The 18,030-nt window shown below is 46.7% G+C and overlaps 1 long non-coding RNA gene across 1 annotated transcript; it reads left to right on the top strand.

The window, feature by feature from the left end:
• The first annotated feature begins 3,597 nt into the window (after positions 1-3,597).
• LOC109297171 lies at positions 3,598-17,724 on the top strand. The gene is made up of 3 exons (XR_002097228.1): positions 3,598-3,608; positions 10,450-10,456; positions 17,654-17,724. It is a non-coding gene; the product is annotated as an uncharacterized LOC109297171 (long non-coding RNA).
• The last annotated feature ends 306 nt before the right edge of the window (positions 17,725-18,030 follow it).

Below are 18,030 nucleotides of genomic sequence, written 5' to 3'. Positions count from 1 at the left end.
GGGGGGGGGGCCGCTCCAGAAGAGATGAGAGCACCCCCATAAGAGACTAAGCAGCTGAGGAAGTGGTGGTGGCTCCTTCTGGCTTCTAGAGAGTGGCACACAAGTAGGTAAATGCATGGCCAGGCTTTTAAAAGGCCAGTATGTACAGTTTCATCGCATCTGTCTGCAGCACTAAGTGGGTATCAATTAGTTGGTAAATACAGATTTTTTATTTTTCATGCATATCTTTTATTGAATCAGTAGAAGCTGCATGTGCAGGTTTGATGAAAGAGTTGGATGAAGGGATTACTTTAAAGTCCACTCCATTTCATAACAACATAACATGTGAAATGCCTTGTTGGGTCACACCACAGGTCCATCTAGCACAGTATTCCCATCTCTCACAGTGCCCAAGTATGAATGGTGAGGAAAAGGATGTTTAAGCAGGATATATCCAAACTGTTATGCATTCCAGCATTCAGAAACCTCATGAAGGGCCTCATATTGATGTTACAGACTTATCACATATAAATGCCTACTGATGGACACCCTCCCCTCTTTATGGACTGAGACCTTGTAGTGGTGGGGAGGCTCGTGTGTCCCAGTCACCCTCAGAGCCATGTTGCCCATAGTCTTACACTACTAGCAGGATCATCCATGGTGAACAGGCCTGAGGGGAGGTTCCAGACAAACCACAGTCCAACCCCAAGTCCTCAATGGCAGATCAGGTGGAAGAAGATGTCAGGATTTCAATAGTTATAAAAACAGAAGAAGGCTGCAGCAAGATGGAAGTCTCCTTGTCAAGATTGTGGCTGCTGTTTCCATACACAAGCTTCCTCATGTTAAACAAAGTCAAACACTGATTATTCCCATAAGAAACAAGTTCCTCTCATGTATTAATATACAAAATCCCTGCAGTGATGGATCAGTGGTGATGGAGACAGGTCTAGTGAATCCATCAGTCTTCAGCCATGAATCTCCACATAAGCAGCAGTAGCCTGGTGGTCATCTTGCACCTGGGTGAAGAAATGGGTGCAGTTGAGCAGCTGCTACCATGACTAATCAGTCCTATTCAGGATCCCCTTTGCTCACCCTAAATGGAGAAGGGGATAGAAAAGGTTCCCTAAACCTAGGTTGTCTCATCTGCTTCTGTATTCAAAACTGAATCTACTAGGATCACATCATAAAAAAAAAAAAAGAAAAAAGATTTTCACATTCACACCTTGATGGATAACCAAGACAATGAAAGACCAGAAAGAACTGTCACTGTCTCCAGGGAACTAGTGAGATACAACATCAACATTGCAGCTCTGGAGTGAGATAAGATAAGATATCTGGATGAGGGTCAACTGAGAGAACAGGGTAGATGCTACACTTCTAAAAGGGGAAATGAGCTAAGGACAGAAGCATTCATGGCATCAGTTCCCCATCAAGAATCAGCCCATTCAACTTACAGAGCTCCCTCTGGGCATTAACTAATGTCTTATAACTCTTTGTCTTAAGCACAGCAACAACCAGTATGCTGCCACCGTCAGCACGTATGCCCCAATACTTGATGCTGAATGACATCAAAGAATAATTCTACTCCAACCGTGACCACATGCTGATTAATACTCACAAGGAGGACAAGATTATTATCCTTGGTGACTTCAGAGTTCCAAGTCATGTCCTACTCTGGTATTGGAGTGGCACCATTAGGAAGTAAGGAGTAGGGAAAGCCAACTCCAACAGCATCCACCTCCTGAGCAAATGCACAGAGCATGGGCTTGTCATTACAACACCACCTTCACATGGAGTGACAAATAAAAGACCACCTGGAAACACCCTCTGTCTAAGCATTGGCACCTCCTTGCCTACGTTATTGTTGGAGCCCATGGAAGTCTGTATCGTATGAGCCATGCCAGAAACTAAAACCCAATGTAAAGGACCCTCAACACCAAACTTCTTCATGACCCAAAGGCCTGTAAGGATCTCTAACTGTGTCTCCATGAAAAGCTTTCTGTCCTGTCCACAAATGAAGACAATGCTGAGGACCTCTGGAAGAGGTTTAAAACCACTGTCCATATGGCCTCTGTTGAATTGATTTGTTATCATCATCCATCAACACCAAGACTGGTATGATGAAAATGACACCAAGATCCAAGCCCTCAACCATATGGGAAGGGCTCATTCTGCTTTCTTAGATTTCATAGACATTAGGGCTGGAAGGGACCTCAGAAGGTCATCGAGTCCATCCCCCCACCTGAGGGGCAGGAAGTCAGCTGGGGTCATAGGATCCCAGCAAGATAAGCAACCAATTTTCTCTTGAAGGTGTTCAGTGTAGGTGCTTGAACCACCTCTGATGTATTTATGACAAGAGAAGAGGCCTTATGAGGAGAGGCTGAGAGACATGGGACTCTTCAGTCTGGAAAAGCAAAGGCTCAGGGGTGACTTAGTGGCAGCTGATAAGTGTATAAGGGGTGTGCATCAGAAACTAGGAGAACGCCTATCCACCAGGGCACCCCAAGGGAAGACAAGGTCTAATGGTCACAAACTGCTGGAAGACCATTTTAGACTGGACATAAGGAAAAACTTATTTACTGTCCGAATCTCTGGAGTCTGGAATATATTCCCCCCAGAAGTGATGCAAGCACCTACACTGGATACCTTTAATAAATACTTGGAAGCTTATCTTTCTGGAGTGATCTGACCCCAGCTGACTTCCTGCCCCTTGGGTAGGTGGCTGGACCCAACAATCTCACAAGTTTCCTTTCAGCCCTAATGTCTATGGAATCTATTGCCTGGAAAAAGCTATGCATGTTATGTTTGTCAGCTCAGAGCTGGATCTCCTTGGCTTTATCATGCCACCACTGATTTTTGATTTCCTAGATCCTTCTTTGACCTTTGGATGAGGAACTGATATGTCTCCTTCTTCTGCAGAGGTGAGGTATCACATCAACCTCTTCTTTGTCCAGGTGATGCATCACCTGGTTATTGAAGGAAATGGGGTTGGGCAGACAAGACCTATTTGCAATGTAGCCATGTTGGCTATCTCTCAGAATGTTGCCTTCCGTTAGTCTGTTGTTGATGGTTTCTTTGATCTTTCCAGAGACTGACGTCAAATTGATTGGCCTATAGTTCCCTGGATCTTCCTTCCTTTCTTTCTTGAAGATAGGCACCACCGTGGCCCTCTTCCAATCTTCAGGAACCTCTCCTGAGTGCCACGAGTTCTAAAAGAGTTGGCTGACATCAAAGCACAACCAATGGCAAGGATATTTGAGAACTCTTGGGTGCATCCCATACAGGCCAGCTGACTTGTGGATGTCCAGCCTCTCCTTAGTGGTAGTTCATGACTTCCATCCCTTATAAACTTCTCTTTTCAGATTCAGGAGGTCCATGAGTTCCTTCTTGAGCCAAGCGGGTCTCCTAGCCCTTTTGCTACCTCTCCTATGGCTGCAATGAACTTCCCTTGTGCTTTTAGGATCATGTCCTTAAGGAGCAACCACTCATCATGGACTCCCTACCCTGTCAGATCATGGTCTCTCAATGCCTCAACAACTAAGCTCCTTAGCTTGTGAAAGTCAGCTTTCCCGAAGTTGAGGATTTCTTCACTGCTGACTGATTTGCCAGCTTTGTGATGGATAGAGAAAGTGATCAACTCATCACGAAGCTTCCCTTCAATCCTCAGGTCACTGACTAGATCATCCCTTTTGGCCAGTGCCAGATCCAGCAGTGCCTTACTTCTTGTCAGCCCATAGACTTGAGTCAAATAGAGCTTGTGAATGCAAGTGAGGAAGCTTCATAACTGATAAGCTTTGGATGAATGCTCTTCCCATGAGCATCCCAAAGGATGTCAGGGTGTATGAAGTCACACATTACGACCATGCATCAAGAGTGTGCAGCCTCTAGCAGTTCCCTAGTGAATTCATGGTCAAGCTCTTCCTCCTAGTTAGGAGGTCTGTAATAGACTCCTAAAGTTACATTCCCTTCACCATATTTTCCTTGTATTTGTAACCCGGGTGGTACTCCAAGAGGTACCCCCTCTCCAATTGAAGGGATCAAAGCAGGTGCACAAGCACTGTGGGAGGTGTAGGGACTCTCCTCCCCCTGTAGAGCAGAGCCATACCACCAATGGGGACTTAACCATATGTTCCCAGTATTAAAAGGTATAACAGGCATAAATCAGAGGGTATAGAGGACACTACAATGCCCCAAGGGGGCAGGATTCAACAAAGGTTAGACACTTATTATCATTGACAAAAACAGGCTTAACAAAATATAAAACACGAACAGCAGAACAAACAATACGGGTTAGTGAAATATAAAAAGGCACAAGATGCAAAATGACAAGGAAATATAGGGCCTTGGTACCTGGAGGGGGAGAAGGGGGGGAAAACACAATGGCCCCTTTCTGCTGCAAGAAGATTTGCTTCTTGTTATCTCACTCACTCCAAGTTACCTCAGCTGGGATTATGAACCCAGATCTCCCACATGGTAAGCAGGAACGCTGCCACACAGCCACCACTGGTAGCACTGCTCCAACCTGCTAGGGGTCTTGACCTTCCCGGAGCCCTGGCCTCACATCGAGCTGCCTGGCCTCTGATTGGAGGAGCTAGAAGCAGAGCTGGGAACCCCTCAGGTTGCTGCTCAGATCCTTCCTGGAGCTGGGGAGCCTTTCCTGCTGGCTGTAGCCTCTCCTTGGGGATCCTGGAGCCCAGTAGGGGGCCTCTCCTGCCGGCCGCACGCCACACTGCTGAGGGTCCCACTGCGGCCTGCAGGTTCTGCGCTTTCAGGCTCTTCCAGGGCATTGCTCCTGCCCCACTGGCTCAGCTCTTACCAGCTCTGTGAAACTCCTTCCTTGTTGTCCCTCGCTGGTCTCTCCCTCCTGAGTCAGCCCACACTGCCCCTTTTATCCCCCTCCAGGTGACCCAAGGGGCCAATCGGGACACAGGGGGGTGAGTCTCTGGGGCCTGACTGGGGAAGAAAGGGAATCCCAAGTCCTCCAATCATCTTTTGTCCTTTCAAAACCACTGGGCCAGGTCACTGCCAGCTAGCCTGTCACATATTCTAACCCAGAGGGTCTCAAGTCGCCCTCCTTAGGTGCCAATCTCTGCTTGTAGGGAAGTGTACTGCTTGCTCATTCACATAGAGAGCTACACCCCCACCCTTCCTTGCAACAAGATCCCTCCTGTACAACGTATAGTCATCAATACTTGTGGTTCAGTCATAGGTTGAGTCCCACCAGGTCTCTGTTATCCAATGAGATCATATTCAGTTTTGCTTAGCAGAAGGGCCAGTTCTGGTGCCTAGCTTTTCTCCTCCTTCCTCCTCTTGCCTCCAGCAACTGCCTGCAAACTGCTTCCCCTGTTTGCTGGATCCCTGTAAAGCCATTTACAGCTCAACTTCCCATGGTCCTGCATTCCTGAAAATGCAGGTTGGCTCGATGCTCCTCAAAGACAATGAATCTATCCAAGCTAGATAGAAAGAATACTTTGAGGCAGTCCTGAACCATGAGTCAACTATGGTGGATACCACCATCTAGCCTGTCCCCCAACACCCTGAAAGGGGATATTGCACTAACCCTTCTATCCTAGATGTCTGGCATGCCATCAGCAAAACCAAGAACAAGGCTACTGGACTAGATGGCATACCTGCTGACATCTACAAGGCTGGAAGCCAGAAAGTGGTACTGAGATGCTACACATTTGTTTTTTTAATTTGGAACAATGAAGAGATCCCTGAGGGCCTAAGGAATATCAACATCCTGACTATTTTCAAGACAGGAGGTAAGTCGCTTCATGCTAGGGGTCCCAGACCTCCCACTGGGCATAGTGTCAGTCCTACCCCATCTCACTAGGGATCCTGCCTTTAGCCACCTGCAAGGATGCTAGAACACCCTCACTGCCCACCTTCAGGTGGTGGAGGCCAGCATTCCCTGGGTCATTATCACAGCCTGTGTACTGCATAAAATCTGTGAGGACTGGGGGAAGCCCTAACCCCACCGTGCACCCCCAGCACCATACTCAATGCAAACAGTTCTAAGAAAAGCATTTTATTCTCCTCCACAAACATAGACCCTGTCCCCCTCCTTCAACAACACAGCTCCTCCTTCACCCACAACAGAGTCCTTCCCCCTTCCTCTCCCACAACAGACCCCGTCCCCCTCTCCCTTCTGAACCACAGAACTCCTCCTCCTCCCTCCTCCTCACAGAGTCCCACCACCAACCACCTCACTCACCATCAATAAAGAACTCTTTTCCCCATGCAGACTATGTACAATGCTGTTTATGCCCTCCCAGAGTGGGGTCAGTGGTATGGGGGTGCCTAGGGGGAAGAGCCTCAGGACTGGCATCCAGCACCCAAGCCTCTGGCTGATCCCTCATGGGCATGCACACCGCAGTGAAGGCAGCAGGTGGGGGGCTCACCCAGGGGTGCGGTGCGGGTGGCCACTGCTTTACCAGTGTGGCTGGCTTCCACTCCTACAGCCAGTGGACTGGACCAGCAGGTCCTTCACACAGTGCTGGCCCCACTGCAGGCAGATCCTGATCCAGTGTCACATGGAGGCAGGGCTAGCAACAGAGAAGGGCCCAGAAGAGGAACCTGGTGCAGGGACCAGGGCAGGGGCACATGGCTAGTGGAGGCGCTTCTACACCTCAGTAAAGCCCATTGGGAGGCTTGCTGCTGGGTGGTGGGTGGCTGTCAGGGGGCAGGTGGGGCTGAGGTCAAGGGCTGGGCAGTAAGTGGCACAAAGGCCAATGCCAAGGCCAGAATGGTGGTCCTCCTTTGTGGCCTCTGCTGCCTGAGCCACCATGGCAGCCTGCCTCTCTTGGGCCTCCAGTTGCCTCTCCTTGAGGGCCAGGAGTCTGGCCTGGGACTTGCACTCATGCACAATTTTCTCCACATGTCAAGCCCACAAGTCCATCAGCCACACCTCACCACAGTGACCAGTTGGGTAAGGTCCTGGGTCCATTGCTGAAGGAGCTGGAGCATATGCATGGCCCTGGCTGAGACTGGCAGTGACCCCAATGGTGTATCCCTGGTGACAGCTGGTGCTGTATGCAGCTGCAGGACTAGCAGAGCCTGGAGAAAGTGGCTGTTTGTGAGAGTTTACAAAGTGGCTGTTTGTGAGAGTTTGTGTCTGTCTGGGGGTCAAAGGTGCAGGACCCAGTGGCCAGAGGCTGGCTACAGGTGGTCCAGGGCCACACAGTCCCCACAGCCTTTTAAGGGCCAGGGACTGGGGCAGGCAAAAAAACCATCCCAGCCCCAAGGCTCTGGAGCTAGCCTGTAGATGGTCCTCTGGTGGTGGGGCTAGCAGGGAGCAAGTTTGCTTCCATTTGGCATCTACACATGTGTTACTGCACAGTAACTACTCCACAATTAATTTGCTACCTGCATTTGCAGGTAGTAAATTGACTATTAAGTAGACTAAATTACTGTGCGGTGAGCATCTGCACATGTAAACAGTGACACTTACTGTGAAGTCATTTAGTCTATTGTGCATTAAAGCTTCTCTTGTAGACATACCCCTTATTTACTTTAGGTTTGCTGCTCCAGTCACTTCCAGCATTTGCTGTAGCCTATAATGTTCCTCTTTAATTAAGCCTCAAATAATTATGTCATTGCCCCAGGAGGCTTGGTGCTCCTGCTACTTTAGGAGAAGGGAAGCTGCAGATGGGGGCAGTCTGCAGGTGCTACACGAGGCAATCAGGAGTCATGTGACCCAACAGGGGTTTGGGTTTATAGGATATAAGCCTAGAATATGAGCTGGGGCAATAATCTGATCCTGGCAGCTGAAACGTGAAGAACTCCTGAATAGCAGGACTGCAGCCAGGCTCCTGGCAAGCACAAGCTGGTAAAAGCAGGCAGATGGTCAGGAGGGCGAGGGTTAGAGACCCAGGGGTGAGAAGCAGAATCAGTGAATTGTAGCTCAGGGCAAGTAGGGCCAGGGAGTTGGGAGGTCACAACTGGCCTTGAAGCGATGCCACGGCACAGGAGGGGCCAAAGGTGCAGGAGAGGCCACTGCTAAAGACCGACAGCCTCTGTAGTGCAGAGAAAGGTAGAGTCAGAACCAGGGGCCTAGGAGATAAGGAGCCTCAGGAGAAGCTGGATTAGGGTCAGGATCCAGGTCTGCATCTGGGAGAAGCCATGATGGGCAAAGTGCCTAGGTGTAGACAGAGGGCTGCACCCAGGGGTTGCCACATGGGTGACTGGTACCACCTTACTCAGGGGGGACACAAGCCGCCCCAGCGACCAATCAGTGACCGGGGGGAAGGGTCCCCCCCCATGGCTGATCTTACTCACCAGCTTCCAGAAGTGGCCTTGGTGCTTCCAGAAGTGGCCACGGTGCTCCTACTCCCCAGCCAGCACTCCCAGGAGGGTCACCCTCCAGCCCCCCTGCCCATCACCTAAGTGGGGAGCATGGCCTGTCAGGGGGTGCACATGTACCCCCGTGCACCCCCTACATGTTGCCACTGGGTTGCCAAGATGAATGAAGTGCTTGGATGTGGGCAGAGACAGCTCAATAGCGAACAGTGGCATCACAGCCTCCCCTGGAGTGGAACCCTGTTACAGTCATCTAGTGAGGTATCAACACCATCAATATATTCTTAGAACATATATATTATTTTGTTACTCATCTCTGGTGCCAAAGGTGTGTTAAAGGGTATGCATAAGGTCTTATATTATTGTCAGCAGTGGATTTTACTAGCAGGTGTAATATGGGCAGGGGCTATAGTTCACAGTTCCAAACATCCTGTGGTTTCCATTGACTAGAAGCTGAAGCAACCACTTTTCCCTTGAATACGATCCAGAGCACATGCTCCGAAACATGAGTTTGCCCAAATGCAGGGAAGTGAAACTGAAGAGGCAAACTAGAAAGGCCCCATGAATTGTTCCAGTCCAGGGAGCTAATGAATTGAACTGGTCATAAGTTTTAGGCATTCTACAGACACCCCAGAAAGGGCAAATGCCCCTTTGAGAGTCTAGGTGGCCTATTGGTCCAGTGTGATTAAGATGCACCAGTTTCTGCAGCCAATAGCACATAAGGGAGTGACGTGGCCAGCACCTCATCTGCCATCAGACCATGTGTGAGTGCCCTTTTCTATAAATCTGGGGCAAGGCTTGATCTTGTGCCTCTCCATCCATAGAAAGATGCCTTTACTGCTCCACAGCCACATACCTCCTGAAACACCCACCACAAGCTCCTAAACATTCAATGATCGAGTCATATAGTTGGGATTTTTAGAAGTACAAAGCAGCAGCCTAAGTCTGTTAAACTTGCCATTGACTTCATTGGGAGTACAGATAGACAAATTGCTGTGGTCTATGCACATCATCCTGTCCTTCACATATGCTGTTCACTTTGCTTTATAAGACAGTTTCCCTTTTAGCTTAAAAAAGCACAGATTAACCATTGTACTGGAATGGGGACCATTGATCCATCTAGTCTGTGCGTGGCCTATATTGAATGCTAAAGATGATGAAATGTTCCTGTAGCTTGCTATCAGTATAACTGAGTATAGAACTGGGTCCCATTTAATTAAGATGTGGCCTGGTCCTACCCCGATTAAAGTGAACAGCAAAACCCTTACTTTGCATCTGTAATAATAGCAAAGGTTGTACAATAGGATCTCTAATGCAATTCTGTGTTCATTCCAACACTGAACCACTCTATCTAACAAGGATTCAGTAGAAGTGTGTGTATGCATGTGTGTATACATGTGCACCACCCATGGTCATCTTAATTACCATTTCAATCAGTTACAGCTTTTATCTTGCTGCAACCAGTTAAAATACAGATAGCTTTATTAATCAAAACAAGCAAGCCTTTGCACTAATATACTCTAAATTCTTATTTTGTTAAAGCCAACTCATTGTTTTAATCAGGAGGTCCCAGTGAAAATTTAAATTCAAGGCCTATTTACCAACACAGAGTCAGTTTCCTTTTTCAGTTCACTTATATTTAAACTAATGACACCTTAACTGAATTTTCCTTTGGGGCTCATTCTACCCTATTCAGCTTTGTACTCATATCCTCAGAAGGGCATCATATTAATAAATATTGATACATCTGCATTTGCTGCAGGCTGCTTAATGAACATAAAATAACAAAGGAGACTTAAAATTCTTATAATGGACTCTTCGTGGCTAACAGCAATCACAGGTTCTCTTTACGCTCTAATCCTTGCTAGGATCATACTAATGATGACAAATGACCTTAAATACGCTTTTGGCTATGGATTGTGTAAAGTCACCTACAGAGTAACCTTACAGATAGGTTTATTTTTAAAACAATGATTGTGGGAACTCTCATTTGTACTTTCAATTGCTCCTTTTTACTCCATGCCATCAGTGCTTTATTCTATGATCACGTGTAGTGTGTTCTCCTAAGCTTCGGCATCGATATATTGAAGTCAATAAAATCTAGTTATATAAAACAATACTAATTATTAAAGATGAAAATCCAGAAGCTCAAAAGTTATAAAATCCCAGGATTTGGGTTTCCTGTTCATCCTGAATTCGGCGTCCATTCTGCACGTCTTTTGACGACAGACAATTTTTTCAACAGAGGACATGCACAATGTTCAAAAATTTAGTTATTCAATATTTCTTCTAATCTTCATTATTCAGTGTTTGACCCCCAGGACTTCAGACTGCTCAAAAATCCTGCTCTGAGAACAAAATCATTAATTGCCTTCTGCAGTTCTTATTGACACTGGCTTTATGACCCAGATACTTTGTTATGGGCAAACCCAAACCTGCAGACCAACCATGACCCATCCATTTGATAACAGGTGAATTTTATGATAACAGAAAAGAATAATGCAAACAATCCTATATCTACCAGTCCTGGAGTTCACAGAATCAAGGTATGTCTGGCCAGTACACAAGCTTCACTCTGAGGTTCTCTTGAATGTCAGATATCAGCACCCTGGAGGTTAGAGGCCAAGGCCCACCCCTGCAGTGGGGTGGGTGAGATGAGCTGGTGGTGTGCCCTCTGTCCATAGTGGCCTTGAGTTTCCCTCTCAGGAACACTTTGCTGCTCTGCAATCCTTCCTTCTGTATTTGTTTCCCTCTGTGATGACTCTTCATCTTCGGGCATCATAGATTGGTCTCCCTGTGGTTGTTATACTGCCCACACCAAGTCAGCATATTCCTTTGTTTCACAAACCCATCACATGCACACATCCTAATTTGGGCTTTATTGGTTTCTTCTAATTTGGTCCATCCACCAAAACCAAAAATACCAAGGGCTCTGTAGCTGGGCACTGTGACCTGGCACCAATGCTGTAGAGTTCCTTATCTCATGTTATGAAACAGTGTGGTACATGTCTTCAATTTCCCAGCCAGTGTGTCTGCTTGCTGCTTACCTGTGGCAGTCATAGAGGGCTTTGAAGGAAGCTGTCACAAACAGGCTTTTAGAAATCAAATATCCCTTGTCGTTGCCCTGGATCATTGTTCTAATAAAAATCTACTTTACCTACAAGCCATTTCCTAAAAGCAAACCTATAAAAACCATTTTCTAGCCATCAGTCCTCACTAGAGCATTTGTTAATCTATTCACAGATATTAATCCATTTATCTTTAAAACTTCCATATGAGGTAAGAAGTGGTATTATCACCATTCTATAGATGGGAACTGAGGGTGGAGAAATTCTCTCTGTCCTCTGTTCTCTCCGATCATCCACCCAGTATTGCTTGTGCCACCCTTCCACTCATTATTTCTAAAGTACCTGTCACACTGGTGTCTAAAAATGATGGGGTTTATATTTTAAACCAAACACATGCACACCCTCCCTCATGAGAAGGAGAGACCATTTGCAATGACTAACTCATAAAGAAAAATCAGATAGTACTAGTTACAGACCAAGCTGCATTTATATTGCAAAGAGAACCACTGAAGAGCATATTATTTGCTTCATAAACACAGATTAAATGCATCACAGACATGTAAGCCCATCCCTTTCTGCCAGAAATACATAAAGTTAAAGCAGTTCACTCCCAGGAGTCTGCCTTATCTTGTTGGAATGGCACTGAGTGTTAGCATAGAAGAAAGACAAATGTCAGCCATTCAATTGGCAAATAAACTTTCTGAGGCCCAGTGACATGTTTGAGAGAGTCCCTTAACATTTTTATCTTGTGAAGCACTCTTCACCTATCTGCATCTCTCTTGCAGGCCATGAATATTGACATAAAAGAAAACTCCTTTTCAAAACAGCTTGCTAGTATGCTGCTGACAATGTCCCCTCAGGTGCACTTAATTGCAGTGTGCCAGCGCAATGAAAATAAACAAAGAACAAGAAAGATTTCCCATTTGTGGTGATAAACCACTTTCTTGATTAAGTAATCTAGAAAGCATTATGATTATGCTATATTTTGCTTTTTTAATTCTGGGAAATTTCCATGGTAGATGTCATATTATACAAAACAGATCTGAGAAGTGAAATCTGGCATTATTGTTCACCCTCCCTCATAATTCAATGATGCCTAAAAGAAACAAATAAAGAACTGTTTTTTTCATATAACAACAATCATATTATGGACCTCATTGCCACAGGATATCACTGGTTAGCAGGATTCAAAAAGGGATTATTCACTTTTATGGAGCATGAGGAAGCTTGGTATTGCAATGGTAAGGGTTCTAAAAAGTCAGTCAGAACATTTTTAGCACAAAATTTAGGTTTCATAAGAGCAACATAAAGACTCGGGGTTAATACATATGGCAGGGGCATGGTTATTTTATTTTTTTTCTCCCCACCCCCCACCTCCCTGGTACATAAGCTATAGCTAGCCATAATTTTTACCATCATGACTTTAGATGAAAACCTGATCCAATTAATAACATCTTCTTACCTACTGGATTTCTTTACTTAAAAAACAAACAAACTAAAATGATATTTTGACTGTAACTTCTTACTTGGACAACATCATTTCACTGCTAAATGATATCAGAGGTGGCAATCCCTCAATTTTAGGATGATCTGTACCATAGCTCATTGATGGATCTTGAGGTGACTTAGGAGTCTAATCCTTGACCCACAGATCTGTCTGTAGAAGTTGGATCCAGTGTGGTCTGGAGGTTGTCCTCAGTGTGCACAAGGATGGCATAAGTCATCATCTCATTGAAAGTCAAGAATGGTTGTTCTGAGTACTTTGGTCCCAGATTGAAGGACCCTCCGTCTATTCAGCATTTAATGACAATTCCAGAAGGAAGAGAGTCTGTCACCGGTACATGCTGTAGGGCTTGTGATGTCAGGGTGGGATCCTGGGTTGGCACCACCTGTATGTTCTGGCCACTGTTTCTGCTCACCCTCCATGACCTGATGTTCTTCTTGGGAGACTGTTCCCAACAGGTGGCTTGTACTGCCCGGTGAGCACCAAAGATCATGTCACTTGCCTCATGGGATGGTCTGAAACCAAACTGAGATTCTAGCAGGACTTCCTCAGCAAAAGGCTGAACAGATATTTGGCTGGGTTGATATGAGTACAGCACCCATTCCTGCCCGGGCCAGGGGGTCAGAACTGATGATCTGTTTAGGTCCCTTCCAACCCTAAGCACTATGAAACTATGAAAAGGTAGAAGATAGTTCAGGAGAATGCAGGCAAGGATTTTCTCTGCTGTGGAAAAGAGGGTGAAACCTCAATAGTTCCCACACAAAAATTTACCTCCTTTCTTGAAGATAGTCATGATGTTGGCATTCCTCAGTTCTCCAGGGGTATGATCCAGTCCAGTGTCCTGGGTGTTCTTGGTTTCCTTGATGGCAGGCCAAACTTCCTGTAGGATAGGAGGGTTGGTGAGTAATCCCCTTTTAGGTTATTGGGGGATAGACTCAATAGTGGTATCTGCCACAATCAACTCACAGTTCAGGAGTACCTCCAAGTGCTCTTTCCATCTAGCTCAGCTAGATTAAGTGTCTTTGAGGAGTGTTGAGCCATTCTGAATCATAAAAAAGTAGGACCATGGGAAGTCGGCCCATAAATGGCTTTCATTGCTTTGAAAAAAAACTATGTATGTCATGCTTGTCAGCATAGAGCTGGATCTCCTTGGCTTTGTCTTGCCCCTGTTGATTTTTTATTTCCCACATCCTCCTTCAAGCTTCAGCTTTGAGGAGATTTGAGTTTCTTATACAGAGATAGGGTGTCATCCTGCTAAGAAGAATGAGCCCTTTTCTAAAGGTTGAGAAGGATTTGGATCTCAGTATCATTCTCATCATACCAGTCTTGGTCTTGATGGGTGATATAGAAAGTGGATTCAATGTAGGCTATATGGAGAGTGGTTTTAAACCCCTCCAGAGTTCCTCAATGTTGCCTTCATTTGTGGACAGGACAGAGAGCTCTTCATGGAGACATAGTTGGAGATCCTTACAGGCCTTTGGTTCTTGAAGAAATTTGGTCTTGAGAGTCCTTCACATTGCTTCTGGTTTTTTGAGCAAGCTGGATATTGATAATGGGTCTGTCCAGCAGTTATAGTGCCCTTGCATAGCTCATGTGATAAGGACATCCTTTCAATCACAGGCTGTAACAACAAAATAGTTGTGGAGGTGCCAGTGCTGTGAGTGAGGGTGTCTCTAGATGGTCTTACATTTGTCACCCCATCTGGAGATCTTTGTGATGACAAAGCCATGCTCCGTGCATTTGCTCAGGAAAAGGAATCTGTTTGAAGTTGACTTTCTCTACTCTTTCTTTCCAACTTGTGTTACTCCAGAGTTCCAGGTCATATCCAACACTGGCATTGAAGTCACCTAGGATAATTGATCTTGTCCTCCTTGTGAGTATTAGTCAGTACGTAGTCATTCTCAGAGTAGAAATATTCTCTGACATCCTTGTCAGCTTCAAGTGTTAGTGCATACACATTGATGGTGGTGGCATACTGGTTGTTGTTGAGCTTAAGATGGAGGGTCCTAAAACATTTATTAATGGCCACAGAGTGCTCCATAAGTTAACTGATGAGCTGATTCTTGATGGTAATGCCAAATCTGTGAACACATCTGTCATGGGCCACTTTCCCCTTCCAGAAGATGTAACTTCCACTGTCATGTCTTCTCTTAGCTGACCCTTATTTGGTAATCTTGTCTCATTAAGAGCTGCAATGTCAATTTTGTAACTCACTAGTTCCTTGGAGATTATGGCAGTTCTTTCTGGTTGCTCATTGTCTTGGTTATCCATCAAAGTGCCTATGACCAGGGAGCCAGTGAACAGGACTGCAAACAGGGGAAGCAGTTTGCAAGCAGTTGCTGGAGGCAAGAAGAAGATGCAGGAGAGAAGCCAGGCACCAGATCCTGCCCAGGAAAGGTAAGTGATCCACCTGCCCGTACCTTTGGTTTTTGCTGATTGTTTCTTTGGTGGACTGTGTGTCTGGGGTGTGTGCTCTGAGAAGCTGGGAGTGACTTCTGACTGCTGAGTGAGTGCTGAGTGCTGATTGTTGATTGCTGTGGGATTGTTGACTGCTATGTGGTTGCTGCCTGGGCCTGAAAAACAAAGGGGCTGAGTCAGCGCAGGCCCAGAAGGGTATAAAAGGAGACTCCCCAGGTGACCAGGGAGCCTGTGACCAGGGAGCCAGAGAACAAGACTGCAAGTAGGGGAAGCAGTTTGCAGGCAGTTCACAGGCCAGTTTGTGGGTAGTAGCCACACAATTGCCCTCAGCCCTGGCGGTGACTCATTGTACCCTCAGGCATCCTGGCATCACTGAGACCTTCACCCAGAGCCTTTGGCCCCAGATTGCGGGGGATGCCTGGCACAGCTGCTGGCAACTGAGCACAGGGGCACCCCCACTTGTGGGGTGTGCTTCCTGGTGGAGTCTCTGGAGGGCCGGGTGTGGGAGCTCAAGGAGGAGATTTGTCAACTGTATACCATCAGGGTCCATGAAGACTTCATTGATGGCTACCGCCAGACCTTTCTCCAGAAGAAGGAAGAAGAGAAAGAGAAAGAGATGGTGGCCAATGTGATGGCTAACCAAGAAGACCTACCCAGCGCAACCTGGAAGACAGTCACCTCATGCTTCAAGAAACACAGGGCCAGGGCTGTTCCTCCCCTGGCCCCGCATAACAGGTACACTCACCTCCGCACACGAGGAGGTTCCGATGGTGACACTGGAAGTGAAGGAAGGTAAGCAGCTGGCTGCCACCCCAGAGAGGAGGAACAAGGTGGTGGTGAGGGGGGGACTCCCTCTTGCGGGGCACTGAGGGACCCCTCTGCCATCCGGACCCCCTAGTACATGAGGTCTGCTGCCTCCCAGGGGCTTACATCCGAGATGTAGCAGAGAGAATCCCCAGGCTCATCTGGCCCTCCAACTACTACCCCATGCTCCTCATCCATGTGGAAACTAATGACGTGGCCAGGAGTAATCTAGACTGGATCATGAGTGACTAGAGGGCACTGGGGGCTGGGCTTAGGGGATTGGGGGCCCAGATAGTTTTTTCTTCTGTGCTCCCTATTTCAGGCCGCGGTCCCAGGAAGGAAGGATGAATTGAGGAAGTGAACTGGGGACTCTGACACTGGTGTCACTGAGAAGACGCTTCAGATACTTTGACCACAGCACACACTGGGAAGGGATGGCATCCACCTCATGAGGAAAGGTAAGTCCCTGTTCATGGCCAGGATGGCCGACCTTTTGGACAGGACTCTAAACTAAGATTGCGGTAGAATGGAGATACACAAGTTCAAACATATCCAGGGATCAACATACAAGTAAGGCCTGTAAATAGGGACACTGGGAGAGCCACTTTTGTGGGAACTGAGGGAATAGTTCTCCACCAGCAGGACAGGACGGTAAGGACCTCAGTAGGAGGACTCAGGTGTCTATATACTAATGCCATGAGCATGGGGAACAAGCAGAAGGAACTAGCCCTCCTACTCTTCAGTGTGCATTATTGTCTAGTAGGGATTACAGAGACTGGACTCCTCACATGACTGGAGCATAGCTATAGAGGGCTACACCCTACATAGAAGAGACTAGGTGGGGAAGAAAGGTGGAGGCATTGCTCTCTATGTGAAAGAGTAGTACACCTCCTTGGAGCTAGCATCAGCTCCAAAAATGGACAGCTTGAAACCATCTGGGTCAAGTTGGGGGTGGGGGGGAGAGAGAGACCTAACTGTAGGTGTATGCTACAGACCACCACATCAGGGGGAGGAACTCAAGCTGGAGTTCACCCGAGAATTCACTGAGGCCACACGTGCATGTGACATGGTCATCATGGGCAATTTTAATTATCCAGACATCTCCTGAGAGGAACACTTAGCCAAGCTGGATTGGTTGTGATCCTTCCTGACCTGTGTCAAGGATCTCTTCCTGACTCAGGAGGTGCATGGGCCAACCAGAGGTGACTCTCAGATAGACTTGGTTCTGGCCAAAGGAGACTATCTGGTGATTGACTTAAATATAGAGGGAAGTCTGGGCAACAGTGACCATGAAACCATTATGTTCACTGTCCGACATAAGGTGAACAAATTGGATAGCAGGATTTAAGTCTTGGACTTCAAAAATGAAAATTTCAACAAACTTAGGTCACTAGTAGGGCAAGTGCTGCGGGACCAGGGACCAAAGGCGAAAGGTGTGCATGAAGAGTGGTTGTTCTTAAGGGTGCAATCCTTGAAACACAAAGGAAGTCCATTCCCATGTTGAGAAAAGGTACCACAAGGGCTGGAAAGCCCTGTTGGCTAAAAAAGGAAATCATGGTCCTCTTAAGAAAGAAGAAAGAGGCTTATAAACAATGGAGCTCAGGACAGGCCCCAATGAGGACTATTCCACAATGGTCCACATTTGCAGGGAACAGATAAGGCGGCAACTGAACTTAGATTAGCAACAGAAATCAAGGACAACAAGAAGTCCCTCTTTAGGTACATAGGGAACAGGAGGAAAACAAATGGGAGTGTGGAGCCATTGCTTAACAACTCAGGAGAGATGGTTACTGGTATCCAGGAGAAAGCTGAACTCCTGAGTAACTACTTCACCTCGATCTTTTACTGGACCAAGGGGAAAACCACGCCAGGTAGAGGAGAGGCTGAACACGGTAGGAATAATCACCTTCTTACTATTGCTGTAGAATTGGTGCATGGCCATTTTAAAAAATTAGA

This window comes from Gavialis gangeticus, unplaced genomic scaffold (assembly GCF_001723915.1).
Source record: "Gavialis gangeticus isolate Ggan-Ray unplaced genomic scaffold, GavGan_comp1, whole genome shotgun sequence".
NCBI classification, from domain to species: domain Eukaryota; kingdom Metazoa; phylum Chordata; order Crocodylia; family Gavialidae; genus Gavialis; species Gavialis gangeticus.
The sequence above is the reverse complement of the archived record's forward strand: the minus strand, read 5'-3'. Positions and strand labels throughout refer to the sequence as shown.